The sequence below is a fragment of the Suncus etruscus genome, chromosome 16 (genome assembly GCF_024139225.1).
Source record: "Suncus etruscus isolate mSunEtr1 chromosome 16, mSunEtr1.pri.cur, whole genome shotgun sequence".
In the NCBI taxonomy this organism is placed as follows: Eukaryota; Metazoa; Chordata; class Mammalia; order Eulipotyphla; family Soricidae; genus Suncus; species Suncus etruscus.
The window spans coordinates 43408985-43427622 of record NC_064863.1 but is presented as its reverse complement, the minus strand read 5'-3'; the positions used below and the strand labels follow the sequence as shown (position 1 = coordinate 43427622).

Genomic DNA, 18638 nt, shown 5'->3' with positions numbered 1-18638 from the left:
AAAATAAATTAAAATAATGTAAATTTTGATCACGAAGGTGGTTTCCCCAGGGCGAGGCTTATCCATTGCACTCCGGATGTGCTGACCCCTGCGATTTCCCCAAATGTGGGAAACTCAACTGCATAATCTGTGATAGTGGGGGACTGCGTTCGCGCTCTAAAGTAAGAAAAAAAAAAAGTAAATTCAATGGAAACTAACTTAAAGTTAGTTCAGGCTGTGTATGTTTGCATACAAATCCAAATTTAAACCTGGTCGATGGACCTTGTGGGATCTCAGCTCTGCTTCTCCTTGTCCGTCTTCCTTCCTTCCTCCCTTCCTTCCTTATTTCCTTCTCCTTCCTTCCTTCCTTCCTTCCTTCCTTCCTTCCTTCCTTCCTTCCTTCCTTCCTTCCTTCCTTCCTTCCTCCCTCCCTCCCTCCCTCCCTCCCTCCCTCCCTCCCTCCCTCCCTTCCTTCCTTCCTTCCTTCCTTCCTTCCTTCCTTCCTTCCTTCCTTCCTTCCTTCCTTATTTTCTTCCTTCCTTCCTTATTTCCTTCCCCTTCTTTCCTTATTTCCTTCCCCTTCCTTCCTTATTTCCTTCCCCTTCCTTCCTCACTTCCTTCCTTCCTTATTTCCTTCCCCTTCCTTCCTTATTTCCTTCCCCTTCCTTCCTTCCTCACTTCCTTCCTTCCTCACTTCCTTCATTCCTTCGTTCCTTCCCTTCCTTTTCTTTCCTTTCCTCTTTTAGGCAGGTTTTGCCTGGGTTGTGGCTGGAAGCTTCAGGCTTCCATCAGCCCAACAGCTCACAAGTCTCAGTCCAAAGAAAACTTCTGTCTTAATAGCTCTGGAAGAGTCCCAGAATTTAGTCTTAAGGCCCTGTATGAGTTACATGAACAACACAGAGGCAATCATCTTGGCTGGAGAGAGGATGGGAAATATTGGTGGGCCAGGTTAAGATCACATGCCCAGCTTGGGTGAGTTGGTTATAAATGGAAATGAATAATAATAAATGCCAGGTAAGTAAAAGAATAGCTCCCTTCCATGGACAAATGAACTGTCTTCATAAGTCTGATCTAACTTCCAGTGGGACCTGGCTCATGTGCATTGATAAATGCTTCTCTGGGCAAAAGTATATTGTCCTCAAGCCCTCAGGGATCCTATAATTCCTTTGTTTGCACTTAGGGAGTCTAGAAAATAGAATATAGAATATAGATGGTATTTCTAAAAGGGTTTTCATCTTAAATGACTGCCCATGTGTACTGGTTTGGCCAGCAACATTAGACCAAAACTTCATAGCAAGTTGGAGATGTGAAGCAGAGATAGTTGCTTCTCCAGGTATAAGTTTTCTACTTCTGCCACCTGCTCCCCACAAAATATTTGACAGTTAAAGACACTCCCTGTTCCCAAACTCAGATAGATAAATAGCTATGTGAGTTCCTAAAATTATGAGAAAGTACATGCTGGATTATTAATAGTAATAACTATAGTAATAATAACTGCTAGATCTTACTGAGTTTCTATATATGAGAGAACAGTGTTTAACTTATATTTAGAAATTAAATAAAGTGAGTAAACTTGGTCAGAAGTAGAGTTAAGGAATCAAATCTTAGGTCTTTGGGAGTTCAAACTCGAAAACTACATTTCCCGTTGTCATGCTAAACAGCCTTTGTCAGACATTGGAGCTTTTTCTCAGATATGCTTTTTTTCTGCACCAGCCTTGCTTCCTAACCAACAGATTCTGTTTGGTGTAGAAATGTTGTCCAGTGTCAAGAATGCATCATGATTAAATTATGCATAATCATCCCATTTCTGTCAGTATAAGTTTTATTTCCTCAGCCTCCAAGCAACAAAAAGTAGTCAGTGGCGCTAAGGGGACATCTTGGAAACACCTTCTAGTGAGATATTTTTGTTGTCCTTCCTCTCCTTCCTTTCTGCTTGAGACCTTGGTGTGAAGATAAAAGGTCTGGAGCAGTGGCAGCCATTTTGTGATTGACAGGAGAAACACTGGGCAAAATGCTCACTCATCAGTCACCCATGCAAAGAAACAGGATTGTTTGTTAACAGCTCAAAGTCAGTGGAGAAAAGAGAACAAAATTATCACCTTCCAGACAGTCTGTAAAGTGTAAAGAGTAATAAATATCTTTTCATTTTAAATGATTGCTACCAAGTATAATTCAAACTGGTACTACTTCCAACTCCCTTTTAAACCTGAGATAGATAACTCCTCACAAAACAATATGGATATAAAGCAAGAGTGATAAAGATCTGAAAGTGAGAAGACAGAACTTTGGTTCCATCCACTCAAGTGGTTAAGTTCAGACTTGTCCTTCCACCACCCTGCCTGTCTCTATTCCCTTCTAATACCCTGTCCCTCATTAGTTCCTTCTGTGAAACATGTCATGGAGAAACTTTCCAGGCTTCTCAAGAAGCTAATGCTCCCTGGTTCTGTAACCACCTCTCAGTCAGGACTGTGGGGGCCCTTTAGGGTAGGTGTCCCAGAAGCAAGGTCTCTGGAGGAGTTTTAAAATGGATTATTTCCAGAGGTCTTGCCCAGGAGGAGGACTAGCCTATAAAATTTGGGTTAGGGGACAAAGTACTACTTTAGCTGAATTTGTCCATCTGTCTTAATCATAACTCCTTGAAATATGTATTAAGCTTATGGCACAAAATCTGAGTAATCAGAATAGTCCATCAGATTGGGCTCTGGGGACCAGAGAGAAAGTACAGAGGTTAAGGCACTTGCTTGCATGTAGCTGACCCTGCTTCAATCCCCATATGAGCACAGAGCCACAAGGAGCATTACCAGGAGTGCCTCTCTTAGTGAGGGTCCCTGCATATAGGGCAATGACCAGCCCTGAGTGAAAGCAACCTCTCCCTCCAGCACAGCTCCTTCCCCAGCACCCTCCCTCAAACCTGATCCCCTAATTCCCTTCCTGCTTCCAGCAGTCCTTAAATGCCCTTTGGCTGCAAGAGTGGCTTCCTGAGTTATAACAATAGTACAGTATCTGCTTACCGTGTCTTGGTTCTTTCCTGAAGCAAGAGTGGAAGATGCATTTATTGTACTTGCCAAGACATTGGCACCTCTGCCTCCACCCCCATTCCTGCACCACCTCTCCTTTCCCAGGTCCTGCTCTGTCCCATGCCCTGATAGGGGAAGCATCCTGAATCATGCAAGGGGATCCAGAAAAGCCAAAGTCCAGTCACCACCTGTTAGGACACCTCGGGCTGTCCAACATGTGTCTTCTTGATCTGAGGTTTGCAGTTGGAACCTTGGGACCCATCTTTCCATCGCTGCTCTGTTATCTGTCACTGGGACTCTCTGTGCTCCAATCCAGCTGCTCTCTGGCCCTTTGGCCTTCCTTGTCCTCCAGTCCCATGCTCAGCCTGCTGCCCTCCTGCCATCTGTTGAATGGAATGAGAGGTCAAGGAGGAAGTGGCCTGACTGGAAATGCCCTTTTATTTTATTATCTCCCATTCCAGCCATCCCACATCTATTTTAACACACTACCTTTGCAAAGGGCGAGATTTAAAAGAAACAAATAGGGCTAGAGAAGTTAAGGCACTTGCCTTGCATCCACTGACCCAGAGCACTGTCCATAGTTCCCCCCAAGTACCTCTAAAGATTATTCCTGAGCACTGAGCCAGGAATAGTCCCTGATCACAGCCAGATATTGCCCAGCCCTCTTCCTCACAATAGATTGCAAGACCCCCAGGAGGGGAGTCAGGGTAGCACCACAGTTCTCAGGATCCTAGGTGCCTTTTTGTTTTGTTTGCTTTTCACCCTATGGGCTTTCACTCTGAATAAATTCATTGCTTTATCTTTTGGTTTTGTCATCTAAACAATGGGCCCAGCACCAATGTGTCAGAAAGCAAACAGGAAGACAATTAAAATAACAGTCGTGGAACCAGTGAGGCATCAGGACTCAATAGCATCACAAAGAAGAGAGAATATAAGAGAGAGAGAGAGAGAGAGAGAGAGAGAGAGAGAGAGAGAGAGAGAGAGAGAGAGAGAGAGAGAGAGAGAGAGAGAAAGGGGGCTGGTGAGGTGGTGCTAGAGGTAAGGTGTCTGTCTTGCAAACGCTAGCCAAGGAAGGACCGAGGATCCATCCCCCAGCGTCCCATATGGTCCCCCCAAGCCAGGAGCGATTTCTGAGCACTTAACCAGAAGTAACCCCTGAGCATCAAAGGGGTGTGGCCCAAACCCCCCCCCAAAAAAAAGAGAGAAAGAGGGAAGATAGTACAATGGGTAGGACACTTTGCCTTTCATGCAGTCAACCCGCACTTCATATGGTCCCCAAGCAATATCAAGAGTGATTCTTGAGCACAAAGCCAAAAGTAAGCCCTGAATACAGTTGGGTGTGGCCCAAAAACCAACAAATAAACACAGTGGAGCAGATGAACCCCATTATTATTGAGGGGCCACACTGCACTCTATACTTCAATCAGGAACCCGCTGACTACATTTACAGGGACTGCAGAAAGGGCCTGGCTGGCAGAATTCACCTGCTCTTCTGGAACCTCATGGCCTGCCTGGGAGCTGATATGGGAGCAATTGTCAACCCACACCAGAGGACCCCAGCACAGCCTCCATCCTAGTCTAGACCAGACGCTACTAATGGTTTTTGTCTGCCCACCAAATTCCCCCACAGCCCTCCTCCTGGAAGAAAAAGCAGAGCAGGCTGAGTCCTGGGGAGGCCAAGTTGGGCCAAAGTCTGGGAGCCTGGGAAGGGGGTGCTGGAGGAAACTACTTCAAGGGGTCTCTGGGAGCCTGGGAAAGCACTTTACTCTGATGCAGCCAGGGTGCCCCCGACTTGCACTTCCTTTATCCCCAGCCGCCCAGGGACAGCGGCGAGAAAGTGCTTGGATGTCAAAACAAGCCTGGTGATGTGAAAGCCAGATGAAGAATTGGCAGCGCCCCAGTCTAACCTAATGGACCTCCCAGATGCCCACCAGACACCCAGGGTGCTTTGTAAAGCCAGGGCCCGCGTTCCAAAGGACCCAGTTCCACAGGAAATAGGGAGTTAAAGGAAGCTCTGGTCTAAAGCTCAGGGTGCTTACAAGGGTCTGAGGGGGAAATTTGAACACCTGCTACCTCCAGACTCATTCTTTATTCAAAATAAAAAGCTTTCTATTTTTGTTTGTTTCTCCGAGCCATACCCAGAAAGGTGATAGGTGGGGGGATCAGGTAGTGCTGGGGATGAAACTGGGTCTTTGCATCCAAAATAAGTAGTACTTTCATCCCTATCCTGTCTTATACTGGGCTCATTGTCAGTGAATTTCCTTTCTTTCTCTATCACATATCTGACTGTCCTAAGTCTGAGGCTTACAGAGGCCCAGTAGACTAGATCACTTAGGTGACAAGTGATCAAGTGAAGCAGCCATCAAGGAGTACACTTGTAGACGCTCTTTAGCAACTCGGCCTTGGGGATTCAAGCAGACCTTCCAGATGATCTTTTGAGGGTTTCAAACAAATGGACTTTCAAAATTTTGCCTCATAGAAGAAGAAATAGAAGAAAGAGAAAGAGAAAAAGAAAAAGAGGAAGAGGAAGAAGGTGAGGAAGAGAAGAGAGAAGAGAAGGAGAAGAAATTGCTGTTTGGTATTTAAGTTAAGACATCATTTTACTTTAAGTCTTAAGGCATTCATCTTTGGCCAACATTGAATACCAGTTGCTTTTTTCAGCTTAAACTGACTGTATTTCAAAGCCCTTGCAGTGTGGGAGGGGGGAGTGTTTTCCGGAGCAATTGTTACTGTGGTGCTAAAATTAGTACCTCTGGGAGGCCACAACAACCGTCAGCCAGTCCCTCAGTACATCAGAAAGGGAAATAAAGTCCAAGCCTCCCTGCTTGTGCGCAGGTTCCCAAAGACCAAAAACAAAAAAAACTGGTGGTGAAAATTGTTGGCACGTTCCAGCCTTTTTCCAGCCAGCGACTGATCATGCAACAAAAATGCATCTTCTCGCACGGGTGCCTTGAAAAATCCTTTCAATCAGCTCCATGGCTTGGAAAACTTTTCCAAGTCTATCAAGATGTTCTGAATGTCTTTCTTGTAGAGGAAAGGAGTGCAGCCTGGGGGGTGGAGCCCCCCTTACCCTCCCCCCCCCCCCCCCCGTCATTCTTGGGCTTCTCTTCCACCTCCATCATCTTCAGAGATGCCAGGGTCAGCTTCAGCTTCCTCCTGAAGGAATTCTGCCAAGTTCGCCTGGCTTTGTGGGGAGGTGAGCAGCAAGGATAGCAGAGATGCAACCAAAGCAGAAGAGCTGAAACACCAGAATTTGGGGTTGTTTGTGTGTGTGTGTGTGTGTGTGTGTGTGTGTGTGTGTTTTTGGGTCACACCCAGCAGTGCTCAGGGGTTATTCCTGGCTCCAGGCTCAGAAATTGCTCCTGGCAGGCACGGGGGACCATATGGGACTCCGGGATTCGAACTGATGACCTCCTGCATGAAAGGCGAACGCCTTACCTCCATGCTATCTCTCCGGCCCCGTTGTTTCTTTTTTTCAGGGCAGCGGTGCCACCTCAGTAATGCTGGTGCCTCCAGTTCCACAACCCACGATGTTGGGAGGACCATGTGGTGCAGTGGTTAACTCCAACCCTTAAACCTGCAAGGCAAGTGCTCCAGCCCCTGGAACTATCTTTTAGGCCACCCCCAAACTCTTTTTGTCAGTGGCCTGTTTGAAGGACTCTCATATCACCCAAAAGATTCACATAGCTGTTGAGATTGTTGGAGGGGTCGCCACACCCAACTGTACTCAGGGGTTACTCCTGACTCTGCACTCAAGAATTACTCCTAAAAGTGTTCAGGGACCATATGGGATGGCAGGAATCAAAGCCAAGTCTGGCCTGGGTCGGCTGCATGCAAGGCAAAAGCTCTACACTGTGCTATCATTCTAGACCCATTCTGTGTGCATGTTTTTTTGGTTTTTTTTTTTTTTTTTTAATTTGTTTTGGGACCACACCTGGCGGTGCTCAGGGGTTACTCCTACTCAGAAACCGCTCCTGGCAGGCCCGGGGGGGGGGGGGGGTGTGTGTGTGAACGACTATATGGGATGCCGGGATTCGAACCACCGTTGGTCCTGGGTAGGCAGCTTGCAAGGCAAACACCCTACCGATGTGTTATCTCTTTGGCTCCCATTTTGTGTGTTTTTATATAAATGTCTGCGTGCCTAAATATACTGTCAGTAGCTCTTGCTCAATACCATTGTTTATAAAGAGGAAAAGTAGTGACCTACAGATCTGGTTTTTGTTAAGAGGTATTTTTAACTACATACCCATTTGTCATGTTTGAATTGGAAACTTGAATAAAAATTCCCTTTGCCATCTCTGACAGACTTGGCACACATTATATGTCAGTTCTATTGTAAGCATTTCCAAATATATACTCATTTAATCCTTAATACATACAAAGAGGTATCAACTTTTTTTTTTAAGAAAAACATAATTGAGTTCAGAAGCTATAGTACAAGGGTAAGGCACTTTCCTTGCTTGCAGTAACTCGGGTTTGATCCCTAGCACCACATATGGTCCCTTGAGCACCTCAAAGAGTTATTCTTTTTTGTTTGTTTTTGTTTGGGGGCTATATCCAGCAGTGCTCAGGAGTTACTCCTGGGTCTGTGCTCAGAAATCGCTCCTGAAAAGTTTGGGGGACCATATGGGATGCCAGGAATTGAACACATGTCCGTCCTGGGTCTACCACTTGCAAGGCAAATGTCCTACTGCTATGCTATCTCTTCAGCCCCCCCCCCCAAGAGTTATTCTTGAGTACAGAGTCAAAAGTGAGGCCTGAGCACAGACAGATCAGCCTTATCCTCCACCCTCCAATGGAATTAAATGGTCCCCTTTTACTTTATTTGCTTATTTATTTAAGATGCCAGGGCCTAGTATGACCAAGTATGTGCTCCTCATGGAGTTGCATGCCTGGTCAGGAACTATGGCTGTGACCATTTCACAGATGAGAAAATCAAGGCCTAGAGCTCACACTGCCAATAAATGTTAGTACAGCACCAGATGCCAAGGTGAAAGAAGAGAATCTAAATATAAGAAGTGTATTCCTGGGCCCAGAGAGATAGCACAGCGGCGTTTGCCTTGCAAGCAGCCGATCCAGGACCAAAGGTGGTTGGTTCGAATCCCGGTGTCCCATATGGTCCCCTGTGCCTGCCAGGAGCTATTTGTGAGCAGATAGCCAGGAGTAACCCCTGAGCATCGCCAGGTGTGGCCCAAAAACCAAAAAAAAAAAAAAAAAAAAAAAGAAGTGTATTCCTGGGGCCGGAGATATAGCATGGAGGTAAGGCATTTACCTTGCATGCAAAAGGATGGTGGTTCGAATCCCAGCATCCCATATGGTCCTCTGAGCCTGCCAGGTGTGATTCTGAGAGCAGAGCCAGGAGTAACACCTGAGTGCTGCTGGGTGTGACCCAAAAAAACAAAAACAAAAACAAAAAACAAAAATAAAGGAGCATATTCCTAAAAATACAAAACAAAACAAAAAAGTTGAAGAGATAGCACAGTGGAAGGGTGTTTGCCCTACACAGCTGATCCAGGACGAATGGTGGTTTGAATCCCAGCATCCCATATGATCCCCCGGGCCTGCCAGAAGCGACTTCTGAGCACAGAGCAAGGAGTAACTCCTGAGCATTGCTGGGTGTGACACCCCCCCCCCCAAGAAAAAAGCATATTCTTCTCTTAAAGAATAAAGGCACTGTCCTTAAACATTCAGGAGAGAAGCTGTAGACATTTTTGACCCACATGTGGGAGGGAGGAACATCAGCTCTGGGTCCCCATTGCCTGTTTGTTTCCCAAGGAGTAAGGTTGGAGGAATGAGGAAGAGGGCCCTTCAAATCCAGCACCAGGTTCCAAACTCCTAAAGTAAGAGGAGGACTTTATTGACTGGTACCTCTTACATTCCTTTAATAATTTGATATTGGTGGGGCCAGAGAGATAGCATGGAGGTAGGGCATTTGCCTTGCATGCAGAAGGACAGTGGTTCGAATCCCAGAATCCCATATGGTCCCCCGAGTCCGCCAGGAGTGATTTCTGAGCGTAGAGCCAGGAGTAACCCCTGAACAAAGCCGGGTGTGACCCAAAAACTAAAAAACATTTTTTATATTGGTTTGTGCTTTCCTTTTTAGGGTGCAGTTGGAGGCCACATCCAGTGATACTTAGGATTTACCCTTGACTTGGTATTCAGAGTCACTGCTAGCAGTGCTAGCAGGATCAGATGCAATGCCAGGAATCAATCTGGAGCCAGCATGTGCTTAGCAAGTACCTAAACACCTATACTATTACTCCAACCCCTATTACTAATTTTAAAATATAAAAAAATATTAACTTAAAATATAAAACTTTGTGAAATAAAAACTTTAGCTCAGTGCCAAGGTGCAGTTACTTTTGCCTTACAAACATAAGGCCACATGCTGGATCTCTAGTGCTGACCCACATGTACTAGTACAACCCCAGTAGCTCTGTGGTTGTGATCTCACCACAACCAAGTGTTTGTGTGGTCATTCCTACTTTGGATGTTGCAACAATCACAACAACAAAAAGCAAAATACATTTTGATTGTTTGTTTGGGGGATTATACCTGACAGTATTTAGGGCTTACTCCTGACTCTGAGCTCAGTGATCACTCCTGGCCAGGCTCATGGAAACACATGGGATTCACGGACTGAACCCAGGTCAGCCCTATGCAAGACAAATACCCTAATATTGCTCCAGCCACTGAATAATATGTGGGTTTTTTAAACAAAAATAAATATAAATTAAATTTTGTTTTAAGTCTCTATTTGGGACTCAAGGAGAGAAGTCAATAGGCTAAGTGCATGTTTTGCATGTAGGAGGCCCAGGTTAGATTCCCAGTAGTATATGTCCTCCTCAATGCTCCTAGGAGCAAACCTTGAGCACAAAGCTAAAAGTAGTCCTTTATTTTTCTTGAGGTGAGACACACCTGACAGTATCCAGGGGTTCCTCTTCCTCTGCATGTAGGAATTTACTCCTGGCAGTGCCTAGGGGGCCATATGTGATGCCAGAATCAAACCCAGGTTGGCTGTGTGCAAAGCAAATGCCCTACGTACTGTACCATCTCTTGGCCCCCTGGGAGTAGTCCTTGAGCATTGCAGGGTGTGGCCACCAAAAACTAAAAATAATCATAATAAAGTAAAATTTAAGTATAAAAAAAGGGATTATGTTAGCATCCAAAGGGAAATAAAAATGGAATGACAGCTTCTAAGTAAAATGGGCATGGAAATGGAAACTCTTCTCCCCAGAGTTTGTTTTTGCCAGGGAGGGACACAGGACTACATTAAAGAACCACATTGTGAGGTCGGAGCAATAATACAGTGGGGGTAATGTGCTTGACTTGCTTATAGCGACTTAGGTTCAATCCCCACACTCATGGTTCCTTGAGCCTACCAGAAATGATCCCTGAGCACAGAACCCTGAGCACAGCTGGGTGTAGCAACAATAAACAAACAAAAAAACAAGCAAATAAAAAATATAAGAAAACACATCATGTTGCCTAGGCAGGTCTGGGCTGCAGGAGAATGATGTTCTCACCAATATCACTTTTTTTTTTTTTTTTGGTTTTTTGGGCCACACCCGGTGACGCTCAGGGGTTACTCCTGGCTATGCGCTCAGAAGTCGCTCCTGGCTTGGGGGACCATATGGGACGCCGGGGGATCGAACCGCGGTCCGTCTCCTAGGCTAGCGCAGGTAAGGCAGGCACCTTACCTCCAGCGCCACCGCCCGGCCCCACCAATATCACTTTGACTGACTCCAGTTCAACTCACAGGATGTCTGACCACAAACCCCTTCTCCTCCTCTCCTTCCTTCTCAAAGTTGTACTCATTGCCTGGTTAACAGAGCTGCTCTCCAGAGAAGAAAACCCAAGCTCTGGACTAGGATGGCGTGATTTCAGCAGGAGCGAGCTGATCCAGGGACAGAGTGTTTTTGTCTCCCAAGGCTGCTAGAGAAAACAGAACATTTTTAGGGTATTGTCCAGAGGATAGGACTTGTCAAAGCAGATTTGCAAACAGGAAAAGGGGGCTGGGCCCATTCTTGTCTAGACGTCTGATTAGTGGGAAATTGTAGGATTAGGAGGCGTGTGGAGTGTGCTGGCTGCCTTTTCTGAGGTCAGACTTGCTCTGTACTGGAAACATTTGTCTCTGAGACAAAATGCTGACAGGGCCTTCTCCTGCCTGGGCCCCAGCTGCCAATTCCAGACCAAGACAAAGTGTGAATGAGCTGAGTTAGATCTGCTGCAGCCTGGTGGGGTGGGTAGTTGACTGGTAAGGTCAACTGCCACAGAGCCCAGTTGGGGAGACAGCGTGGGAAGCTAACTTCTTTCCTGTTTCTTTTACTCTGTCCCTCTGGACCTCTGTTCAGTATGCCCTCTGTCCCCCTCTCCCCACTCACAAGGTCCAGAAACCCTAGCTCTCCTTGGTGGAAGTTCTTGATGGGGCTGGGTAGACAAATCATTTTTTGCATGGGCAGTGATGAAGCCCAATGGACTTGAGGGAAAAGGAGGGTGAGGAGGATGGCCTGTGCTAGGGCAAAGACTGAGACCCTAGAGGTAACAGTGGGTTTCTAAAAAGAAATGGATTTGGCCTAAGAGACAGTATAGTGGTTAAGGCATTTGCCTTGCACTAAGTCCATCCAAGTTCAATTCCCAGCACTACATATGGTTCCCGTGGCACTAATAAATGTGATCTGTGAATGAAAGGTTGGAAATAACTCCAAAGCACTCGAGTGATGCCCCAAACCCTAAACCAAAAATAAGATCAGAGTTAGGAGTAAGCCCTGAGTACTGCTCCCAGAGTCCCCCCAAATAAAAGTGTTTTAAATAATGTAAAAGCATTCAAATGTTATGACTCTGCAGGAGAGATAGAACTGTGTGTGTATGTGTGTGTGTTTGTAAGGTGCTTGCCTTCCATGTGGCAGACTACAGTTTGATCCCCAGCACCACATACTATAGTACTGTAGTCAGTTCTCTCAAGCCCTGTCAAAAGCAAACACTGATCACCAAGCTAGATGTAAGCCCAAAGCACTTCTAGGTGTAACCCCAAAAATAAATAAGTCAATGCCCTAGCCACACTCTATCCAAGTCATCAAGGCTATCCAAGACTACAGAGTGCTATATAAGCAGGACACAACCAGTCACCATTCATGAAGATGGCCTAGCCCAATTCCATGTTGGTGGATGCTGCCATCGTGGGCTGCAAAACACAAAGAGCGGGGCCGGAGAGATAGCACAGCGGTGTTTGCCTTGCAAGCAGCCGATCCAAGACCTAAGGTGGTTGGTTCGAATCCTGGTGTCCCATATGGTCCCCCGTGCCTGCCAGGAGCTATTTCTGAGCAGACAGCCAGGAGTAACCCCTGAGCATCGCCGGGTGTAGCCCAAAACCAAACCAAACCAAACCAAAACAAACAAACAAAAAACACACACACACAAAGAGCCGGCACAGCCATCTAATTTCAACTAGAAAAAGAAATCACTGTGGCCTTAAAACAAGACATTTAAATTTTGTTAAATTAAAAAAGTAAAACGAAAAAAAAAAAAAACTATAAATGTAAAAAAGAAAACCCCAACCAATCAGCATGTCCCTTGGGTGTATATACAGACAAAGACACACAAAGAAAAAGAAAGAAACCTAGGATTATTGGTTTGGATGTATAACTGTCTGCTCACTTTATAACAAAAAGGCTAAATTGTTTTCTGAAATTGTTGTAATATTTTACATTCCCACCAGCAGTCAGTGCTCCACACCTAACCCTTGGTATTGTTCTAATTCTAGCCATTCTAGGCATAGAATAGTTTGTGATCTTGATTTGCATTTTCCCATTGACTGAAATGTTGAACATCTTTTGTGAATAACTAATTCTTGGTCATTCACACACATTTTTGTGTGAATCTAATAAAATCTTTGAATTTGAAGAGGCAACATTTATATTGCTCTGCTCTTTCGTTTGTTTTTGATTTGGGGAGGGGCTCACACCTGCTCAGGGCTTACTCCTGGTTCTGCTTTTAGAGATTAAATTTTTCCTCTTTTTTTTTTTTTTTTTTTTTTTTTTTTTTGGTTTTTCGTTTTAGGGCCTCACTTGGCGGCATTCAGGGGACCATGTGGTATGCTGGAAATCGAACCCGGTTCTGACTTGGTCAGCTGCATCCAAAGTAAAAACTCTACTGCTCACTCTGCTATCGCTCTGGCCCCAAGAGATCAAATTTTTGACAGGACCATATAGGGTGTTGGTTGTCTACATGCAAGGCCCTACATGCAATACTATCTCTCCAGCCTCCACCATCTGTCTTTTGATTGTTGAAAGTCCTTTATATGTTTTGGATATGTCCTTTCTCAGCCATGTGTTTTTGTTTTTTTTTAAGTGAATAAATAAAACAGGAATATATTCCAAGGAATGTGTTGAGCCAGTGAAGAAAGAGCTGAGAAGCTAAGCAGGATGGTGACAATCTGAAATTGGCAACCATATGAAGGTTTGGTCTGGCAAAAGAGTCCTCATATGGTATTTTGTCGCATAATCATTGAAGATTGCATGCCAAAAACTTTTTTCTTTTGCAAAAAGTAGAGTTTGACCATGATGCAAAGCATTTTTCCATGTCTTATTTTTACTTAAAAATCATTTATGACTGGGGCTGGAGAGATAGCATGGAGGTAAGGCATTTACCTTGCATGCAGAAGGTTGGTAGTTCAAATCCCGGCATCCCATATGGGCCCCCGAGCCTGCCAGGAACAATTTCTGAGTGTAGGGACAGGAGTAACCCCTGAGTGCTGCCGGGTGTGACCCAAAAACCAAACAAAAAAAAAATCATTTATGACTAATAAATGATTTTTAAGTAAAAATAAGACATGGAAAAATGCTTTGCATCAAATGAGTAGGACACATAAACTATTTGTGAATATAATTGAAAATTGCATAGCCAAATAAATCTATTCACATCATTTCTTCATGACAAATTAGTGAACATTTTTACAGTCTGAAAAAAAGAGAAAGTGAGCACATGAGTTACCACTTATGTGTGCATTATAGTCGAAATTTTATGGTTGGGGCTGGAGAGATAGCATGGAGGTAGGGCGTTTGCCTTGCATGTAAAAGGACAGTGGTTTGAATCCAGGCATCCCATATGGTTCTCCGAGCCTGCCAGGAGCAATTTCTGAGCCTAGTAGAGCCAGGAGTAACCCCTGAGTGCTGCTGCGTATGATCCCAAAAACAAACAAACAAAACAAAACAAAAAAAAGAAATATTATGCTTGAGAAAATTCACTGCAGCATTATGAAGTATGAATTAGATTCTGGACCTGCCACCATTGGTTTCAGTAGGATGTATTTACTTTGTTCCTCTGCCAACGAAGATACTTCAGCTTCATCTCTTGCGTCCAAAAATTTTTCCTGACCATTTTTGGGGGTTTTGTTTGTTTAATTTGAGGGACTACACCACAAAAAGGTCAAGGTCTATTCCTACCTCTGCTTAGGAGTTAATCCTGGTGGTGCTCAGAGACTCAAATGTAGTAATGGATATTCAAACAGGTTAGTAGGAGCAAAAGGGAGAGGAAGACTTTCAAATGGCCTCTACCAGGGATTAGAGTTAGGGTTAGTACAGTGACTAGGTAGGATGTTTCCCTTGCAAGCTGCAGAACTGGGTTTGATCCCTAGCATCCTATATGGTCACCAAAGCACAACCAAGAGTCATTCCTAAATGAGACTAAGTCCTAAGCACTTTAGGGGATGGCTGAAAACAAACAAAAACAGGGTGAGTGAAGGCCCCCACCTGCCCTGAACCCAGTCTCTGATTTTCTGGGAGTGCTGTGGGGTGTGGGGAAGTCTCCAAGGACTTGGGAAAGGAAAAGACTTGCCTGAGATCATGCAGTGAAAAGACAGAAGTTCCATTCACCAGCAACTAAGCACAGTAACTTCATCTATGATATGTTTTTCAGTACTTTTCTTAGAGGACAGGCCTCAGGCCCAGCTCTTTTTAACCACTGCACAGGAATCCAACAGAGGTTTCCAGGAAGTAGGGAGACTGCACTACTGGAACTGAGCTTTAAGCTGTCTGGCTTGCCTTCAAGTTCTGTGTCCACAGCAGGGTAGGGTGACTCTGGATGCATTTGCAACTTCCTGTGATTCTATTCTCTTGCCTACGTAGTACAGGTCTGAACCCATGACACTGTTTTGAGAATAGTAGGAGCTCAGGGCCTTTTCCTAGCTCTGTACTCAGGAGTGACCCCTAGAGGTGCTCAAGAGATCATATGTGGAGCCAGGGATAGAATCTATGTCAGCTACTTTGCAGGGTAAGCACCTTCACGCTTGGCTTATCTTTTCAAGCCTTCCTCTTTTCCATCTGTGACCAGATCTGACCCAAAGGCAGAAGGTTGGAAACCTGTGGTGTAAAGTACCCAAAAGCACATTACAGATGAAGTTGCTATGCTTGGTCCAATATGCTCATAAGAAATCTATTACGGTTGCTTCTGTTGCCACTGCTACTTCCTTTGCTAGTAAATCGAGTCTGTGTTGTTTTACTGCATGATTTCGGGCAAGTCCTTCTCTTACCCAAGCACTCAGTCAGGCCACTGCCCTCAGAGACTCTCCCATACCCCACAGCTCTCCCAGGCTCTGAACTTGGGGAAGATGCCACAGAAAACAAGAGATTGGTACAGAGGAGGTAGAGCCATTGGAACGTTTATCTCACCCTCTTGCTTTCTAACTCCTTCCCTGCTGTAAGAAAGAGTTTTCTCCACCCACCACCCTCACCCCCCCACCTCCACCCCATCCTGGCTCTCTGGAAGACCAATAGAACCTGTATTAGAATTGCTCAGATCCTTCTGTCCTACAAGTCCTACAAAATCCCATTTTACCCAGTTATTCCAGGAAAGAAGTTACATGGTAAACAAACAAGAAAGTCTAACCATGGTAAACAAGAAGGTTCAAGCTTCAGAGAAACAAAAATTTCTCTGTTTACGACACTTGTAAGGTTTTGCTGATGTTTATATTTTTCCTGCTGGTGACTGTTTATAGTACTCCCCTGGCTACCTGAGATGGTATGTGCTTTGAGAAACTGGGAGGAAATTGCTCCTAGGTAGAAATCATTGGGTATCTAGAGGAGGAATAGACCCAACTGAGCATTGATCATTTGGCCCCTGGCTCAGTTAGACTACTATTTAGCAGTTGCTAGTAGTGAAAATCTGACTATAATAGCTTCTAGGAGAGGTTTATTCCTCTCTCTCTGAGGAAAGAAGTCTAGAAGACTTCTATAGACTCTACAAGCTCATTGAACCTAGGTTTCTTACAACTTTCTGTTCCACCAATCTAAGTCAATATTTTATCCTTCAATATTCCTCATGATCCAGTATGACTGCTGGGAGTTCCAACCATCACATCCATAATCCAGGCAATAGAAAGAAGGAAACAAGAAAAGTAAGAAGAGCATGCACACCCTTTACCTTTTGCAAAATTTCCCCAAACTTCCCATCCAACAACAGCTTCCACCTTCAGGATCAGAGTGCCACCATCCGATATCCAGCTACTACAGGCCACAGAGAAACTATTAACATGGAAACACTGAGAGTGACCTGAAGGAGGGAAAAATGTGGGCTGCTGGGAGCAGCACGTTCCCATTTAACCAGTCTAAACAATTCTGCTCTTTTCCCAATCGTGCTTACCCATTTTGCAAAACTGCACTTCCTGAAGTTCCACACTTAACTCATTTCTCAAAAATAAAATCCCCAGGAGATGTCAAAAGATTTTTTCCCCAACCATTTTATGCTTTATTCTTCTACAGAGGGGTTCTAGTAAATAGAGTTTTCTGCTTGTTGGTGTATTTCCAAGGATGCTTGAAAATTTTCTGTTGTTGATTTCAGTGAGTTTTATTTTGTTTCTTTGTTCTTTGGGCCACACCTGCGAAACACCTACCCACTGTGCTGTCTCTTCTGTTCCTAGGATGTTTTAGCTTTAACATGAATGTTTAAACTCCAAAACAATGGTGTATAGAAAACTACCAACAGGAGCAAGTCTTAGCAATGACACCCTCTGACACATTCGATAAACATTGGTTAAACATCTGACATGCCCAGGACATAGTTTTTGTAACCTAAGATCTAGCACATACAATGTCACAACCCTATTGAGCTGACTGAAAACGTTGTTTGTTCATCCTAGAGATCATGCAGAGGTAAAGCACTTGTCTTGCATCCCAGCACTTTAGATCCCTGAGCACTGCCGGGTGTGATCCCCAAACAAAAACAAAACAAACAAACAAAAAAAGCCCTCAGTACAGTTGGGTATAGCTTATCGCCACCCCACCTCCAAAGAAAATTTTCTGGTTTTTGATGTTATTTCAGGGTATCCCCAAGCAGGGGCTACTACTGGCTCTGTGTTCACAGGTCAGTCCTGGTGATGTCAGGTGATTAACAGTGTTGGCTGCATTCAAAGCAACCATGTTATCTCTACACTAAGTCTTCTCCCAGGATGAGAAAAACTACATTGTATTTACAGGGCATGATGAAGATGTGCTGAGGGGCCTCAGAAAAGACTCCCTGGAAGCTACAAAGGACTGACCTTTGTGGGAATATCATGAGCATGTCCAAAGGGCTGTACTCAAAGTGCAAAGTGCAGGCCACTTAGTTTGTGAAATAATGAAAGAGCCACAGATTGGAGACAAAATCTGTGGGAAGCCCACTGGAAAGGAAGGAACCTGGAGTCAAGACGGCATGAAGGCTGCTCCTTCATCCATCTGGGAGACACTTCATCCAGAATGCCTAGATGGAGAGAAAGGAGGTGCGCCATGCAGGAGGGGGTTCAGAGTGAGCTTGGAGACCAGTGCATGAAGAAGGGCTGCTGTAGATAAGAAAAGAAAGTCAACCTGGACAGCAGTCCCAGCTTCTAGTTTCAGGAATTCTGGGACCAGAACCATAGCGTAATGAATAGAGCATTTGCCTTGAATGTGGCCAACCTGAGTTCAATCTCCAGCATCCCAAATGGTCCCCCAAGCACTGCCAAAGGTAATTCCTAAGTGCAAGTGCAGAGTCAGGAGTAACCACTGAGCAGCACCAGGTATGGCCCCCAAACCGTGGATGCTGTAAGAGAAGCCCCTTGACCACAGCCTGCCCTACCTCCACACAATGAAAAACTAGCATGTCCTGCCCAGCATTCCTCCTTCCCACAGAAGCAACTACCACAGCAGCATCCTAGGATTTATGGAGACCCCATGTCTGAAGACACTAGAAAAATCTTGGAAGTACTTGGACAGGGAGGTTTGAGCCCTAGTATATAGAATATGTGTATGTATGTGGAAGAGTATACAGTTGTGGGGTGGATGTATGTTTGAGTGTATATGCAAAAGTGAAGGATCCTATGTGATATGCATGTGTGTGAATGCACGGTTGTTTGGGGATATATTGTGAATTGGGTATATTGGGGACACAATTGTATATATCATGATCCTGTATGCATGAACGTGTGTGATTGCATGAGAGTATATGTGCATAATCTTATACATCTTGTGTATATGCACTTGATCGTGTGCATGTATGTTTGTGTCATATATCATAGTAGACAGATTCCTGCAGAAAGGGTCATAACCACGGGGAGAAGGGAAGCCAAAGTGTGCGTAGAGCAGGGGCTAGAGTGATAGCACAGTGGGAAGGGTGTTTGCCTTTCACACTGTC

General features: G+C 44.8%; 1 non-coding gene across 1 annotated transcript; it reads left to right on the top strand.

Moving 5' to 3' along the window:
• Positions 1–159, top strand: LOC126032817 (U1 spliceosomal RNA). The gene has a single exon (XR_007504003.1). It is a non-coding gene; the product is annotated as a U1 spliceosomal RNA (small nuclear RNA).
• The last annotated feature ends 18479 nt before the right edge of the window (positions 160–18638 follow it).